The 16,059-nt window shown below is 42.2% G+C and overlaps 1 protein-coding gene across 3 annotated transcripts in view; it reads right to left on the bottom strand.

Annotated features, from left to right (window-relative positions):
• The window catches only part of fam110b (family with sequence similarity 110 member B), a 51,466-nt gene extending 45,326 nt beyond the window's left edge, over nt 1-6,140 (bottom strand). For all 3 annotated transcript variants that reach the window (XM_051411580.1, XM_051411576.1, XM_051411577.1), the window contains exon 1: nt 6,027-6,140. The gene's annotated coding sequence lies outside the window, so the exon portion shown is untranslated. The remainder of the gene's footprint in view (nt 1-6,026) is intronic.
• Nucleotides 6,141-16,059: the final 9,919 nt, after the last annotated feature.

The following is a 16,059-nucleotide window of genomic DNA, read 5'->3' as shown; positions in this document are numbered from 1 at the left end:
AAGGGCAAGGAAAAACTCCTGAGAGATGTCTCCTACTTCACTGTAAAGTCCATTCTCAGTGGATGTGCACTGGTGGCTTCAGGTTTCTACATCACACTGTACAAGATGATACTGGATCAGGATGATGTCAGTAATCCTGCTGGTAGGCCCCGCCCCTTAAAATCAGCTTTTCAATGAGCACAGAGAAACTTTCCACTTTCAGCAGATGAATGTGAAAACTTCCTTCTAGTGTCTAACTCTGCACAGACAGCATTCAAACAGCACACTGTAGGAACAAGAACAAACACTGGTTTCTGACTGCAGGGGACTTTTGTGGCCCTATCTCGAGCCACTGTTTTGTCTGTCCATTCTAGGCTACTGTAGAAAAATGGCGGACTCTGTAGATAAAAACAGCTCACTCTAAGGTAACGAGAAAACAATTCCTACATTCAGGTGATTATACACTCATGAACACATGTTACAGACTGGACCTTCAATAACTTTAGCCACCAGAAGCTACCAGTCATACCAGACCAAGTGAGGTTCTTACAGTAACACATGTGACAGTGTGTTTTGTTTCCTATGATTTCAACTTTTTATCTGTGAGCAGAAGATTGCGTTACTTTCAAATGTTACAGCGACACTTTACAGTCATAGAAATGCAAGCTTAATGCTGTGATCATGTGATCATCATAGGAGCAGGGCTGCTGTTGACCTGATGTAATGTAGGCCAGTGGGCTTTTAAGACCGGGGCGGGGGGGGTGCCTCTTCTTACCTCTGAACACTGACTATTTGCAGCATTTGTTCACTAATTAATCTCAGAGCAGGAGAATTACTGCCACCGTTTGTTGTTCCACTTCAGATCTGTGTACAACAATGAGATCGCTCGGCTTTGTTTTTTCCGGGGTGGCAAAGCAGAAAGGTTTAACATCTCTAATCTGATTGGGGCAGCCATCTGGAAGAACCCCCCTCCTCTCTCTCTCCACACACACACACACACACACACACACCCTATCCCAGCATTTGTCCTCACCCATTCACCCTAATGTGACCTGTCATCTAACTATCTCCCTGTCCATCATCGGAAGGAGCCCTACGACAGCATAATGAGCATCTTCAAGGCCTACTCTGTGTGTGTGTGTGTTAGTGTCTGTGACACTGAGTGCCCAGTTTCTAGCAATGACCAGGTGATTTAAGAGAATATACAGTTTTCAGCCCCAATCTCATTAGTTAGTCATAGCACAGTCTAGGAGTCTAGACCTTGGAACGAGAAGAAGCATCTGAGGACCTCGGGCAGAAACACGGAAACATAATGCACTAAAAGGTCAGATATTAAAGCAATCAGTAAGATTTGGTAATCAGTTCAATACGCAACGGGTAGGCAGTGCAGCGAGGGTTGGTGTAATACGGTAAAGGGTTTTTGCAGATGCCAGACAGCAGGGAGTTACCTGCCTGCCATCCAGTTCTTACAGAAATCTCCAGATGTCAAGTTTTTTATATCAAATCACAGCAGGAACTTTTATATGTGCAACAGATCACAAAACATGGATTGTATCAGATTCTTTCGGATCAGCACAACAAAAAAAAGTGTGTACAAGAATGCAGTCAGTGGTAAAATGCGCACACACATTCACCCAAAATAAACATTATCCACTCAGCTCTTCTGTCCTCTGAGGCTGGGGGCCAATGTACACATTATTTCTGGTTATTCGGAGCTGAGTAATGTCTCCAGTCTGCTAACGGAAGTTGTGAAAATGGGGGTGTTTGTTTGTCTTCCTGACTTATAGGTCTTATCGTCTACTAAAACACATCGAGGGATGCACAATATGGATTTTCTTCTCAGTCAATATTAATAACCGATAACTACCTGCTTCTCATGGCCAATGCCATTAAGATAATCATTCATTCATTCACATCTTCCAGATATTTGGGGATTTTTATGACATCATTTTGATTGGACAGGTGAAGATAGACAGGAAAGGGGGGAGAGAGAAAGGGCGACATACAGCAATTTTAAATCAGTCGCACAGGAAACCATCTCTCTTGTCGATCTTTTTACTGCAGCTGCACTGAAATATAGGACGGTCCATATGGATGTGCCATAATCTGTTGCACCAGTAATGCTGTTGCTCAAGGTCTTGGTGTCTTAATGTGGTATTTTAGATGGATTTACGACAATCTTTATCAAAATGCGGTTAAAATGGTTACAGTTTGTGTGGAACAAATGCTATCAACCCAGAAACTGCTGCAACAACTTAGCAGACATAACTTAGCGTGGGAATTGCTATCATAATCTTCTACAACCACTTTCAATATTTGAATAGTCGCCTTAACAAAACACAATATTCATCTTCAAGTTCCCAGCTTTCAGGTGATCTATACCACTTCCATCTGGCTTCTACCTGCTATGTCCCCCTAAAGATCCCCTCCCCCCCTACAGAAGACAGAAATATGTTTATCATAGGGAGGGCTGGAGGGGAAGAGGTCAAAAGGACACTATGGTGTGTGTTGCTGGGATCATGTGTGTCCATGATTACATGCAAGACAAGGTCTGTCTTCATAGAGTGTGTGTGTGTGTCAGAGGGTTAAATAAGTAAATTACCTTTCCACAATTAAATATATTCATTCCCAACCATCTAATATGATTTCTAAACAGAATGGTATTTTTGAGAAGCAGAATCTGGCAGTTGTGAAGGTATTGTTTAAGCCCTTGTGCTGACCATTAGCAGCTCAGCTAACAGCAATGCTAAAAATGCTAAATACTAACTGCTGAAAACAACACAATGCTGTAAAAGCTGACAGCACCAACACAGTGGGGAGGGCAGAGCTTCGTTCTAACTGACAGCAGCACCTTCTCACAATATGACGGCTATTTTAGTGTCACAAGTATGCTTAAGTACAAATATAAAGACACAACTGAGACACTTGGATGTAAAAACAGTCATTAATTAGTGAATTAACATAAAACAACTATTGTAATTGTAACTGGTTAATTATTTGTCATTTATCCAGTAAAAACCATTCTCTGGTTCCAGGACAGACACAATAAGTTCATGCCTACAGTTTACTGGGGATGTACTTCTTCCACACCTGATGGGGGCAGCATATACACCCACACATATTTTAGTCTGCTGCTTAATGCCACAGGAAGAATAACATGTTGAACTTCCTTTGGTTTCTTGATATGTCGATTCTCAAAAACACTAGATTAAGTTTTTGAACACCCCAACTTCTAGCTAGCAGTGTTAACAGCGTAACCTGAGAGCGACAATGTTGGATATATACAGCACATTGCCTTGCTTACTGTATCGCGATGCACTGAATCTCAACCCCTGCATTGTGATACGTACTGTATCGCCAGATACTTGTCCATACACAGCCCCATTACTACAAATACAACTGGGCTCATTTGATCCACACAAGTTTTCTAGTCATACTGTATGCAGAAATATTCAAACTGGTTAAATGGATTCTAGAAAATTCCTGAGCAAGCGGACTTATGTTTGAAAGCAGAAACAATCTGTAAATATCAAGATTTGTTTGTGGTGAAAGGCTGCACATTATTCATGTTCATACTCACACACTTCACACAGACCTCTAGAAAAACATCATTTGGGTGGTGGGAAATCTGTTTCATTGGACCGCCCAAACAAAGTCTACATGAGGAAATACTGTACTTTATTAGCCAGTCAAATGTAACAAGACTCAGAATATATCTCACCTCTCAGTATTGCAAAAATGTGATCAGATCCATCTCAACTGTTCCTGGACGCTGCAGCCCTGGGCCTAATGCTGAAGCTCCAGTGAGAGCCAGGAAAAACCCTGACTGTTTGTGTTTGCACAGACTAAATTATCCAGCATTACTCATCAAGACTGCAGACAGAAGCAGTGCACGCTCAGCAAGGTTCTCACTGTGGCCCTCTTGTAAAATTCCATGACTTTTCCCTGACTCTGTAACTAGGTCGAAGGGCTTCAATAACCAAAAATCTTTGCAGACCAGCCTCCCCCACCCCCTCTTAGAAAACACAGATGAAGATGGCGCAGTTGTGCAATCGACTCCACGCACAGATTGAGGATTGAGAATTCACTAGAAGGTTAACCCAGCCATGCTCAGTAGGGTTGGGCAATATGTTCAAATGTTCCAACCAGCCACTGACAGCAAAAACAATCAGCGATTGCTGATATATTCGCAGATACAAATGTGAACTGCTGTCTCTCGCTCTCGTCCCTCTCCCTGCCACGCTGTGTCTTCATCAGACCCGGAGTCAGAGTCCTGGTCAGAGCCGCTGTAAATCACATTGGTGCTGTATTCTGTCGTCACACCAGTCAAAATAAACCCTTAATTCGCCGACTTAGCTGTGAAGATATTATGGCTCTACGGCTGTTTTTGAACTCGTTCTGGGAAATAAAACGTCAAAAATCTTCCAAAAAAAAACACTAGTGATGGTCCCAGTCAGTCACTAATATCTATTTGTCCAATCACCCAACCCCAATGCTCAGCACCCAGACACGCTTATGGATGCACACTGTGCACTACACTGGAAAGGTGCATTACAAAATGACCAGAAAAGTAAAGGATTATTTTGTTTGATGGAAAAAAATGTGTATTGCAGTTTGTGATGCATATATATGCCTGTGGTGAACTTCGCATTAGTTTTATGAACAATGTGATAGGAATTATCAATTGCCAGACGCAAGGTGTTAAAAACAAGATGCAATGTTCTATAAATAATGTCACATTAGAAAGAGAGATAACTATGGCTATTCCTGACTAGACCCTCATTTGTGCTAGCATTATATAAAGGTAAATCATTGCTTGTAAGGCAGGTATGGTCAACATTAAAGTCCCCTGCAGTCAGAAACCAGTGTATCTTCCTGTCCCTACAGTGTGCTGTCTGAATGCTGTCTGTGCAGAGTTGGACACTAGAAGGATGTTTTCACATTCATCTGCTGAAAGTGGAAAGTTTCTCTGTGCTCATTGAAAAGCTGATTTTAAGGGGCGGTGCCTATGAGCATGATTAGTGACATCACAAAGCCAAGAAACTTTGTTGATTGAGTCTCATTCCCAGGTCGTCAAATATCAACCCTGGGAATAAAACAACAATCAACTATCTTCAAGCCACCAGCCCAAAGCACCTGTCCATCTTTCCTGGCTCTGACTGCTTGTTCTTGTTCAGGCTTTGAGTTCATTTTAGATTTATAGATCACAGGTGTGTCAATTACAAATGGGCTTACCTACCTTACCTGTTCAAGCTAAAAGAAATGTTGCTTAGTATCTTTAATGAATCGAACGGAAGGACGACATCGGCGATGACGCTTAAGTTCAAATCTAAAAACATTTTTAGAAAAGAGGGTCTGCTCACAAATATAAATATCAGTCACATCAAGAAGGAAAAGTAGGATGTAGTCAGGATTACATGAGCAGAGACTCAAAACAAATGTCAACAAATCCTAGACACATCCAACAGCCCTGGAAATGTCCGAATCCATCGGTTACACAAGAGAGGCCACTGCTACAATCTATTGTTAGCACACAGCGTCCTGAGTGCACAGTGGACATGTGTCAGGAGCTGCACGTTAGCAGCTGACACAAACACTAACTACACCTGCGTGCGTGCGTGCGTGCGTGCGTGCGGCCGTGCGTGCGCGCGCGCTGGCTGTGCTGGTGCAATGCAATGCCAAACCCCCACCGACACAGCAGCACAGCCATGGATGTGTTACAGCACGGAATGTGTCTGCGCTCCTGAAGCTAGCTCTGTAACGCCACAGCACAACTCCAACAGCTCCGTACACAGCTCACAGCACTGACCGCCGCTCACACTAACGGTTACCTCTGTGGCTACACGGACGAACGCTGCCAACAGTCAATTCGCCTTTAGTCGCTGCCTGTGTGACAGTGTGCCGAACAATAGCCATGTTATCATGACTGGAAATGAAGGGAGAAACAGGTCATGCGTATCGTCCGCGGCTTCAGTAACGTTTCGGTCGTTGTGGTTCAGGCAGGCGGTCAGGTTAGCAACACAACTGAGCTAGCAAGCCGTCCTTACCTGGATGTCCAGCTCCAGAAAACAAAGGATGCTGCTGCGGTTTCTCTCCGTTAGGTCGGTGCGTCTGTTCGGCCTGACAGCATCCTGTTCCCAGCCAGCAGCGCCGCTGTCACACTGCACGGCGGCAACACTGGCGCTTCCGGTCACAACTTTCACAATAAGAGTTTGGTCTAAAATGAACATTTAGCACAGTGGTTGCCAAGCCTTTAGAAACCCTTTTTCTATCAACGAGTAAACTGACGACCCCTGACTAAGTGACATATTTTACAGATATTTCATATCCCCCTCATGGCCCAATTGTTGAAAAAAGCATGCTAAAGTGCCCTCTACAGTGGTGAGGACGCGCTATATGTGCCCCTTTTTTTCTTTCCGCCCCGACCTTCAAAAAGTCTGTGCACGCCACTGCTTGTGAATATAGTATAGTGAATAAAACAGATTGGTAAACAGGAATAGAAGCTTTCCAGTTATATATTTAATGTCCTCGTACTTTTATTTTGAAGTTTGAAATCTCATCTTTTCCGCGTATTATTCTACTAAGGCTGGCCACCTTGATGCAGCTGCCAGCAGCTTAGTCTCTGCAATGAGACAGATAGATGCAGCTGAACGGGAGAGCAGACAGGGCCTGACTGCTCCTTCACTGCATTTCACATCCACTGTTAGCCATTACACTGTGATATTTAGCCTTTCTATGTGATCTCCGTAGGCATGTCCCTATGACTCCTTTTATTTCTTGTAATAAATTGAGTATGTCTAATTGTTAGCCAGTCAGTTCTCCCCTATGAATGTGAATGGAGTGGTCCGTCCATTAAAGGGCCAGTTTGCCAGACAGACCACATTGACAGCTTCCCACTTAACAGCAAACCAGGGTTGGTAACCATTGGTAAATGGATGGTAAATGGACCTGTACTTGTATAGCGCCTTTCTAGTCTTCTGACCACTCAAAGCGCTTTTCGAACACCATCGAACAGAAACTAACATTCACACACATTCACACACCGATGTACGGCATCAGGAGCAAATTGGGGGTTCAGTATCTTGCTCAAGGATACTTCGACATGTGGCACCAGGAGCCGGGGATCGAACCCACAACCTTCCGATTAAGGAACGACCTCTGAACCACAGATTGCTGGCTGATAAACACCTAACACATGAAACCTCTATAGCTTTTTTTTTTACTTTTAAGGCCGCAGTAGGTAACTTTCATAAAAATAACTTTCACTATACAAAGACTATAGAAGAAATTTCACTATACCCAGAAAGTAGTATATAAGACTATATGAGAATCTGTGAAAAAAAGCTGGTTCCTCTGGCTCCTCCTAGTGCTTCTAGTGGTATTTGCAAGAATCCACCGGGCCTGAACGAAAACAACCAATCAGAGCGAGGAAAGACAGAAAGACGCTTTGGGTTAAAGGATTGAAGATACTTGATTGTTGAGTCTCATTCCCAGCGTTGATATTTGAAGCACTGGGAATAAGACTCAACAATCAACTATCTTTAATACATTGCACCAGTGAAAATCCAGCAAATATGACTAAAAAATATTTTTTTATAAAAATGACCTACTGTAGCATTCACATTTTTATTCAAGAACATGCCTTTTTGCTGTGGTTGTCTTGTAACGGGGTGGGATGAGGATGAAGAAAAGAAAAAAATATATTGGAAATATATAATATATGTTCAAAGTTTGTGTACTTTTGCTCTGGGGTTGTTTTTTATGGTTTGAGCAAGGGTCCTAAATCCTCCAATTAAAGGGTACTCCGTAGGATTGTACTGCACAAATTGGTGGATTTGTAAGAGACGGGTTAAAACAAAATGCACCAAATTGGTGCAGAAGAGGCCGAGATTTTTTGTCCTGGATATAGAACAAGATATTGATTAGACTCTCCCTGCCTGGTAAATCTTTCATACTCCACACCATCAGTTTGTAATGCAGACCTTATAGAAATTGCCTTCACCAGACTTCACCAGAAGTGTTTGTACTTTGTTACTTCCTACCTCTGCATGTATCTAGAAGGCAGGGTGAAAACTGACCAAACCATGACATAGATGGGATGCCAGGCCTGATCATGATGGGGTTTAGTGTTTTAGCAATTGTGAAAAATATCCATGACAAGGATGGAACAGTCCTGCCTGGGAGTTAATGCTGATCATCTGAATAATTTATGGATCATAATTTCATCTTTACAATCAAACACCAGATTGTTCCTCATCCTTGTGACACCAATTGAGGTAATCATTTATCCATAAAGTGCTTCCTGATACAAGATATTTCATTCATCAAATTTCCCTACTCTATCTGTAGTCTCAGTTAATCACCATGTGTAGGTGTGTATGTCTGCATGCTTCTGTGAGTATGCATTAGGGAGAGCTGAACCAAAGCAAATGTGATCATATGTGCCTCTTTGGGGAGTGGTGTGTGTTTGATCTCTATCTAATCAAAGAAGTTAGATGCTGCAAAGTGAGAATGCAACCAACTTCACACTCAACTCTGAAAATCAGCTAAATAAATGTAATGTCATGTAACAAATCAGTTACTGTATGAACACACAGAGAGACAGAAATTAAGAGAGGGAGAGAAAGAGAGAGAGGAGGATGTCAAGAGCACATAGAGGGGTGAAAAGGTTAAAGAACAGTAGGTGGCCATCTGGTTTTGGTGATGAGTGTAGATGTGATGTAATGTTTTTTAAAGTTAATGGATGCTATTTTATTATATACATTTTATTTGTATAGCATCAATTCATAACAGAAGTTATCTCAGGACACTTTTCAAATAGAGCAGGTCTAGACCGTACTCTTTATAACATTATTTACAGAGACCCAACAGTACCACCATGAGCAAGACCTTGGTGACAAGGGCAAGGAAAAACTGCCTGTTAAAAGGCAGAAACCTAGGACAGATCCTTCGGCTCTAGGTGGGTGGTGGTCTGTCTCGACCAGTTGGGGTGAGAGAGAGAGAAAGAGAGAGAGAGAGAGAGAGAGAGAGAGAGAGAGAGAGAGAGAGAGAGACAGACAGACAGACAGACAGACAGACAGACAGGTGCACAGCAACTACACTAATAGTAGTGACTGATGATGATGAACATGAAGAAGATGATGACGATGACAACAACAATGAAGGACAATGAGCAGTGATTATAGTAATAATAGTAACTGTAGTAATAATAATAATAGTAATAATAATAATAACACTAATATCAGTGATATTGGCAATGGCAGTCAAGCAGGACCATGACAGGAGGCTCCACCAGGATCCATGAGAACCTGCGAGACGAGAAAGCACAAGAATGGGACATGAATGAGTGCAGAAAGAGAGAGAGAGAGGAAGAGAGGAGCTCAGTGCACCATGGGAAATCCCCCGATAGTCTAGGCCTATAGCAGCATAACTAAGGGATGGTTTAGGACTGAAACCCTCTAGTCTCTCTGACTAAAATTTTTCTAGCCTTTGTCTGAAGCCAACTTGACTCTTGCTTGAAACATGCTTATTCACATAGTTTCTTTAAAAGCTCATGGCCCAGGACTTTTTCCCCAAGTGACTCTCTAGCATGAAAGGTTTGGACCCACCTGCTCTAGACCAAGACTGGGTTTAAACACTAGAGCCTTACAAGCCTAACACCACTCTTTAGCCGTGTGACTTTGGACTTGGATGGAATTCCCAGCCTGCACTGTCATGGAACATGCAGACACATTGGATGCATTGGATGCTATTGCAAGGTTCCATTTGCTTATTTGAATGTTTCCGAGCAGGAGGAGAACTTAAACAAGGCTTAAATATATTTGTTGGAGGCCATTTAGCTCTGTATTGCTTCCTTCAAGAAAAAAGCAAATCTAAAAATCTTAAACACCTAAACTGGTCAGGGTGGTGTGCACAGATGGAGAGGAAAGAGAGGAGGAAACGTGTCAAGAGTCAGTAAGTATGTGCCTGCTTTACTGAAAGACAGTGCTGTTTCTCTGCCATAACACACACACATACACACCCTTACACAGCTTCTGAGGCTCTGTGCTGTCATGTGGGCAAACCCCCACACTGTTACCTAGCAACGGTGGAAAACCAGGCTACAGAGACAGCATCCTTGTCATCATAGACTCTCACACAGAATCCGGCCGTGTGGACGGTTGTTCTGGAAACAAAGTATAAAAGCCATGTGTGGCCGTGGTGGATGTCTCTCAGACAGACACACCTACTGCCACTACAGGACACATCACAGGAGTGAGGAGGGACAGGAGTTTATGTTTTTAGAATAATTTTATGGCATAAGATGCACACATGCAGCATCTTCCTCCACCAAACAGACATGGTAAATTGTAAATAGACTGTACTTATATAGCGCCTTTCTAGTCTTTCGACCACTCAGTGCGCTGTACACTACATGCCACACTCACCCTATTCACACACATTCATACACTGATGACAGTTGCTGTCAAGCAAGGTGCCAACTAATCATTCATACACACTCATACACCGATGCACAGCACCGGTAGCAATTTGGGGTTCAGTGTCTTGCTCAAGGAGACTTCGACAGCGAGAGGAGCCGTGGATCGAACCGCCAACCTTCTGATTACTGTACAACCCGCCTGGCAAGTTGGTTTCCAGCTGGAACCAAAAAATAGCAGGTTATCCTTGGGAACTAAAGTGGTCATGTCATATTCTACAGCTCATTGTGCATTGTGCAGCACCCTCTGTTGATGACAGTGTTGGGTTAGTAACCTGAAAATAGTAATTTATTACTTATTACTCTTTTCAAAAGTAATAGCATTACTTATTACTCCCTGCCGACAGTATTTTTGTTACACTTCTAGTTATATTACTTTTCTGGTACTCCCCACAATATTGACCTGCTGAACTTCATAGCTAAAGTTAAGTGTATTAGCACTAACATCAATGTATACCAATCAGGCATAACATTGTGACTACCTGGGCACCCTGGTGGTCATAATATTCTGCAGCCCCATACCAACAACCTGTGATGCACTGTGTGTTCTGAAACCTTTCTATCAGAACCAGCATTAACTGTTTCAGCAGTTTGAGCTACAGTAGCTCGTCTGTTGGATCGGACCACACGGGCCAGCATTCACTCCCTACGTCTCCGGTTCACCACTTTTCCTTCCTTCGAGTACTTTTGATAGGTACTGACCTCTGCAGACAGGGAACACCCCACAAGAGCTGCAGGTTTAGAGATGCTCTGACCCATTTTTCCTGTTCTAACACATCAACTTTGAGGACAAAATGTTCACTTGCTGTCTAATTGGTTCGATCCCCAGTTCCTGCCGCCACATGTTGAAGTATCCTTGAGCAAGATACTGAACCCCGAATTGTGCATCGGTGTGTGAATGTGTAAGTTCCTGTTTGATGGACTTTGCCATTGCTGAGTGAATGTGTGTGAAAGGGTGAATGTGGCACGTAGTGTAAAAGCGCTTTGAGTGGTTGGAAGACTAGAAAGGCGCTATACAAGTACAGGTCCATTTACCATTACCACTTAATATATCCCACCCACTGACAGGAGCCATGATAACCAGATAATCAGTAATATTCACTTCACCAGTCAGTGCTCACAATGTTATGGTTGATCGGAGTATTTAGCATTTGTTTTTTTTCAAGCACACATTCTTAAAATAAACCTGAATTTTTAACTGAATTTGAAACAATACTCACAATTTGAAATCAATACCAGTTAAATGCAATCTCAAGCTGTAGATTCCATTTCGAACTGTGAGATACAATTTTAACTTTTGCATAGGCCTACAATATTACGTTTGAACATTTAAAATTCAAAACAGTGAAATTCGGATTAACTTTGTGCTGGCACTAAAATAACTCCATATCTATCTGTGGGATGTCTGATACTCACTCTATGACTCACTGTATTGAGTAGGTCATAGAGTGAGTATCAGAGTAATTGTTACATGTATGGCCCAGAGGTGGAATAATGGTTGAGATCCCCACAATTACTTATGGCTGCACAAAGGGTCACTCACCATTAGAAGCAAGTGTGAAGAATTTTGAGTGGTGTGTAAACACGGTTGTAGGGGCGGCTGTGGCTCAGAGGGAGAACGGGTCATCCACTAATCAGAAGGTTGTTGGTTTGATTCCCGGCTCCTCCTGCCACATGTCGAAGTGTCCTTGAGCAATACTGAATTGCTCCCGATGAAGTGTCATCGGTGTGTGAATGTGAATGAATGAGTTAGTTTGTGTTCGGAGTTCAATGTGTGTGAAAGGGTGAATGTGGCACGTAGTAGAAAAGCGCTTTGAGGAAGACGAGAAAGGTGCTATACAAGTACCATTAGCATTTACCCTATAATAATAAGACTATAATAAATGGCAAAATGCCAATATAATAAAATAATATTTGAAAAGGTTATGGGCCAATAAAGCATCCTGAGTACTTAATGCCCTTACAGCAAAGTGTGTGTGTGTGTGTGTGTGTGTGTGTGTGTGTGTGTGTGTGTGTAGGTGTGTATGTGTGTGTGGGAGGGTAGGGGGTGTGTGTGTGTCAGAGACACAAACACAGAGAGACAGAATGTAAATGGCTCATACATCTCAACTGCTTCTCCATAAGTGCCTCTGGTTGCTCCAGATTAACGTGGTGACGATGGTAGCCATGGAAACCAAGGGGCCACTGCCACACTGTGTGTGTGTTTGAGAGAGAGAGATGTTGTAAGCCTGACTGAAGCTGAAATGTAGTCTCTAGCTGAGTGTTTTGGGGCTGAGAAGCCAGTGTACAGTGGGTTTATTGGTAAAAGGCTGAAAAGGCTCCATAGAGCTGGTGGGAACGGTATCAGTGATAACTCTTTGTGGGGTCGTCGCTACAATGACAACTTTCACATTACACATAGTGATTTGATCCATCGCCTGTAAAATATTGTCTAGTGCTGCTTGAAACATTGCTAACAACAGTTGATGGGCGGCTGTGGCTCAGAGGCAGAGTGGGTCCTCCCCTAATCGGAAGGTTGTTGATTCAATCCCAGGCTCCTCCGGCACACATGTTGAGTGTCCTTGAGCAAGATACTGAGCCCCAAATTGCTCCCGATGTTGAGGATCGGTGTGTGAATGTGTATGAAAGGGCGAATGTGAAACAATCAAATACTATTCTTGGCTCTGATTGGTTGTTTTCGTTCAGGCCTGGTGGATTCTCACATTAGGAGCACTAGGAGGATCCAGAGGAACTTGATTTTTTCACAGATTATCTGTATCATGTTCTACTGTCAGGATATAGTTAAAGTTTCAACAAATATGACAAAAACTATTTTTATAAAAATGACCTAATCATCTAGGTGTTACTACAGGAACCTCTTGAGACAACTCCCAGTCAGTATTTGACTCAAAATATAACACTATAGGTGCCCCTCTATAGCAAAAACATATTTAACCCATACACTACTTTGGACAGTCGGACAGTGAAAAGCTACTTTCTTCTACCACAGTAGATGCTTGTACATAATAATGTATCTGTATGATTCACATACTGGTTCAACAAGCAGCCACCAGAGTGCAGCAAACACAGAGAAACTGCATCAGACATGCTCTCACTGAAGAGCTCAGTGGACCACAGCTAATAACATCAGAGGGCACATACTGTCGGACGCTGCACATGATTCATTCTGTGTGTATATGGTACAATGTTATAGTGTCAGAAAGTTATGGCTGATCAGTGTGTGTGTGTGTGTGTGTGTGTGTGTGTGTGTGTGTGTGTGTGTGTGTGTTTTTTTACCAAGCTATTGATAAAAGCCTAATTTAGAAATGTTAAAATAGAAGGTCAAATCAATCTAATAATAGGAAATTACTCAAAGTAGTTCACTCATGCATCCTAACAACTCAGCGGGTCATATGGTGAGACTTTCCCATCATTTACTGCTATATCTTACCCTGCTTTCCATTTAGTCATCGATTGATTGAGTTGTAGTCATAATTCTATTCATGCCTTTATAGTAAATGGTAAATCTTAAATGGACCTGTACTTATATAGCGCCTTTCTAGTCTTCCGACCACTCAAAGCTCTTTTACACTACATGCCACATTCACCCTTTCACACACATTCACACAGTGATGGCAAAGTCCATCAAACAGAAACTAACTCATTCATACACATTCAATTTTTTCAATTCAATTCGATTTTATTTGTATAGCGCCAATTCATAACAGAAGTTATCTCAGGACACATTTCAAATAGAGCAGGTCTAGACCGAACTCCTTATAACATTTACAGAGACCCAACAGTACCACCATGAGCAAGACCTTGGCGACGGGGGCAAGGAAAAACTGCCTGTTAAGAGGCAGAAACCTCGGACAGATCCTTCGACTCTAGGTGGGTGGTCGTCTGCCTCGACCAATTGGGGTGAGAGAAGAGAGAGAGAGAGAGAGAGAGAGAGAGACAGAGACAGACAGACAGACAGACAGACAGTTGCACAGCAACAACAGTAGCAACAACAGTAGCAACAACTACACTAATAGTAGTGACTGATGATGATGAACATGAAGAAGATGATGATGACGACAGCAGCAACGATGGGGGACAATGAGCAGTGACAATAGTAATAATAGTAACTGTAGTAATAATATTAATAATAATAATAGCAATAATATCAGTGATATTGGCAATGGGAGTCAAGCAGGACCATGGCAGGAGGCACCACCAGGATCCATGAGAACCTGCGAGACAAGAAAGCACAAGAACTCCGGGGAAGAAGTGAAGTTAGTAACATGCATTAATGGGACATGAATGAGTGCAGAGAGAGAGAGGAAGTCTAGGCCTATAGCAGCATAACTAAGGGATGGTTCAGGACTCACCTGATCCAGCCCTAACTATACACTTTATAAAAGGAACGTCTTAAGCCTACTCTTGAATGTGGTGAGGGTGTCTGCCTCCCGAACCACAACTGGAAGCTGGTTCCACAGGAGAGGAGCTTGGTAACTGAAGGCTCTGGCTCCTGTTCTACTTTTTGAGACTATAGGAACCACAAGTAGCCCTGCATTCAGAGAACGCAATGTTCTAGAGGGGTAATAGGGTACTATGAGCTTTTTAAGATATGAAGGGGCCTGACCATGAAGAGCTTTGTAGGCAAGGAGGAGGATTTTAAATTCTATTCTAAATTTTACAGGGAGCCAGTGCAGAGAAGCTAGTACAGGAGAGATGTGATCTCTTTTTCTAGTTCCTGTCAGTGCTGCAGCGTTCTGAATTAATTGGAGCATCTTAATGGACTTATTGGGGCAGCCTGATAATAAAGAGTTGCAGTAATCCAGCTTAGAAGTAACAAATGCATGGATTAGTTTTTCTGCATCTGTCTGTGATAGGATGTGTCTAATTTTTGTAATATTACGTAAATGAAAGAAGGCAGTCCTGGAGGTTTGCTTTATGTGGGAATTAAATGACAAATCCTGATCAAAGATAACTCCAAGATTCCTGACAGTGGTGCTAGAGGCCAAGGCAATGCCATCTAGAGTAGCTATATCTTTAGACAATGAGTCTCTAAGGTTTTTGGGGCAAAGTACAAGAATTTCGTTTAACATCAGAAAATTGCAGCTCATCCAGGATTTTATGTCCTTAAGACATGTTTGTAATTTAGATAATTGATTAATTTCATCGGGCTTGATCGATGGATATAACTGCGTATCATCTGCATAACAGTGAAAGTTAATGGAGTGATTCCTAATAATGTTGCCTAAAGGGAGCATATATAAAGTAAATAGTATTGGTCCAAGAACAGAACCTTGTGGAACTCTATGACTAACTGTAGTATTTATTGAAGATTCATCGTTAACATGTACAAACTGAGAACGATCTGATAAATATGACTTAAACCAGCTTAGGGCGGTTCCTTTAATGCCAATTTGATGCTCAAGTCTCTGTAAAAGAATATTATGGTCAATTGTGTCAAATGCAGCACTAAGATCTAATAATACAAGTACAGAGACAAGTCCATTGTCAGAAGCAATCAGAAGGTCATTATTAACTTTAACCAGAGCTGTCTCTGTGCTATGATGAACTCTAAATCCTGACTGAAAATCCTCAAATAAACTATTGTTATGTAGAAAGTCACA

This window comes from Dicentrarchus labrax, unplaced genomic scaffold (genome assembly GCF_905237075.1).
Source record: "Dicentrarchus labrax unplaced genomic scaffold, dlabrax2021, whole genome shotgun sequence".
Lineage (NCBI taxonomy): Eukaryota > Metazoa > Chordata > Actinopteri > Moronidae > Dicentrarchus > Dicentrarchus labrax.
The sequence above is the reverse complement of the archived record's forward strand: the minus strand, read 5'-3'. Positions and strand labels throughout refer to the sequence as shown.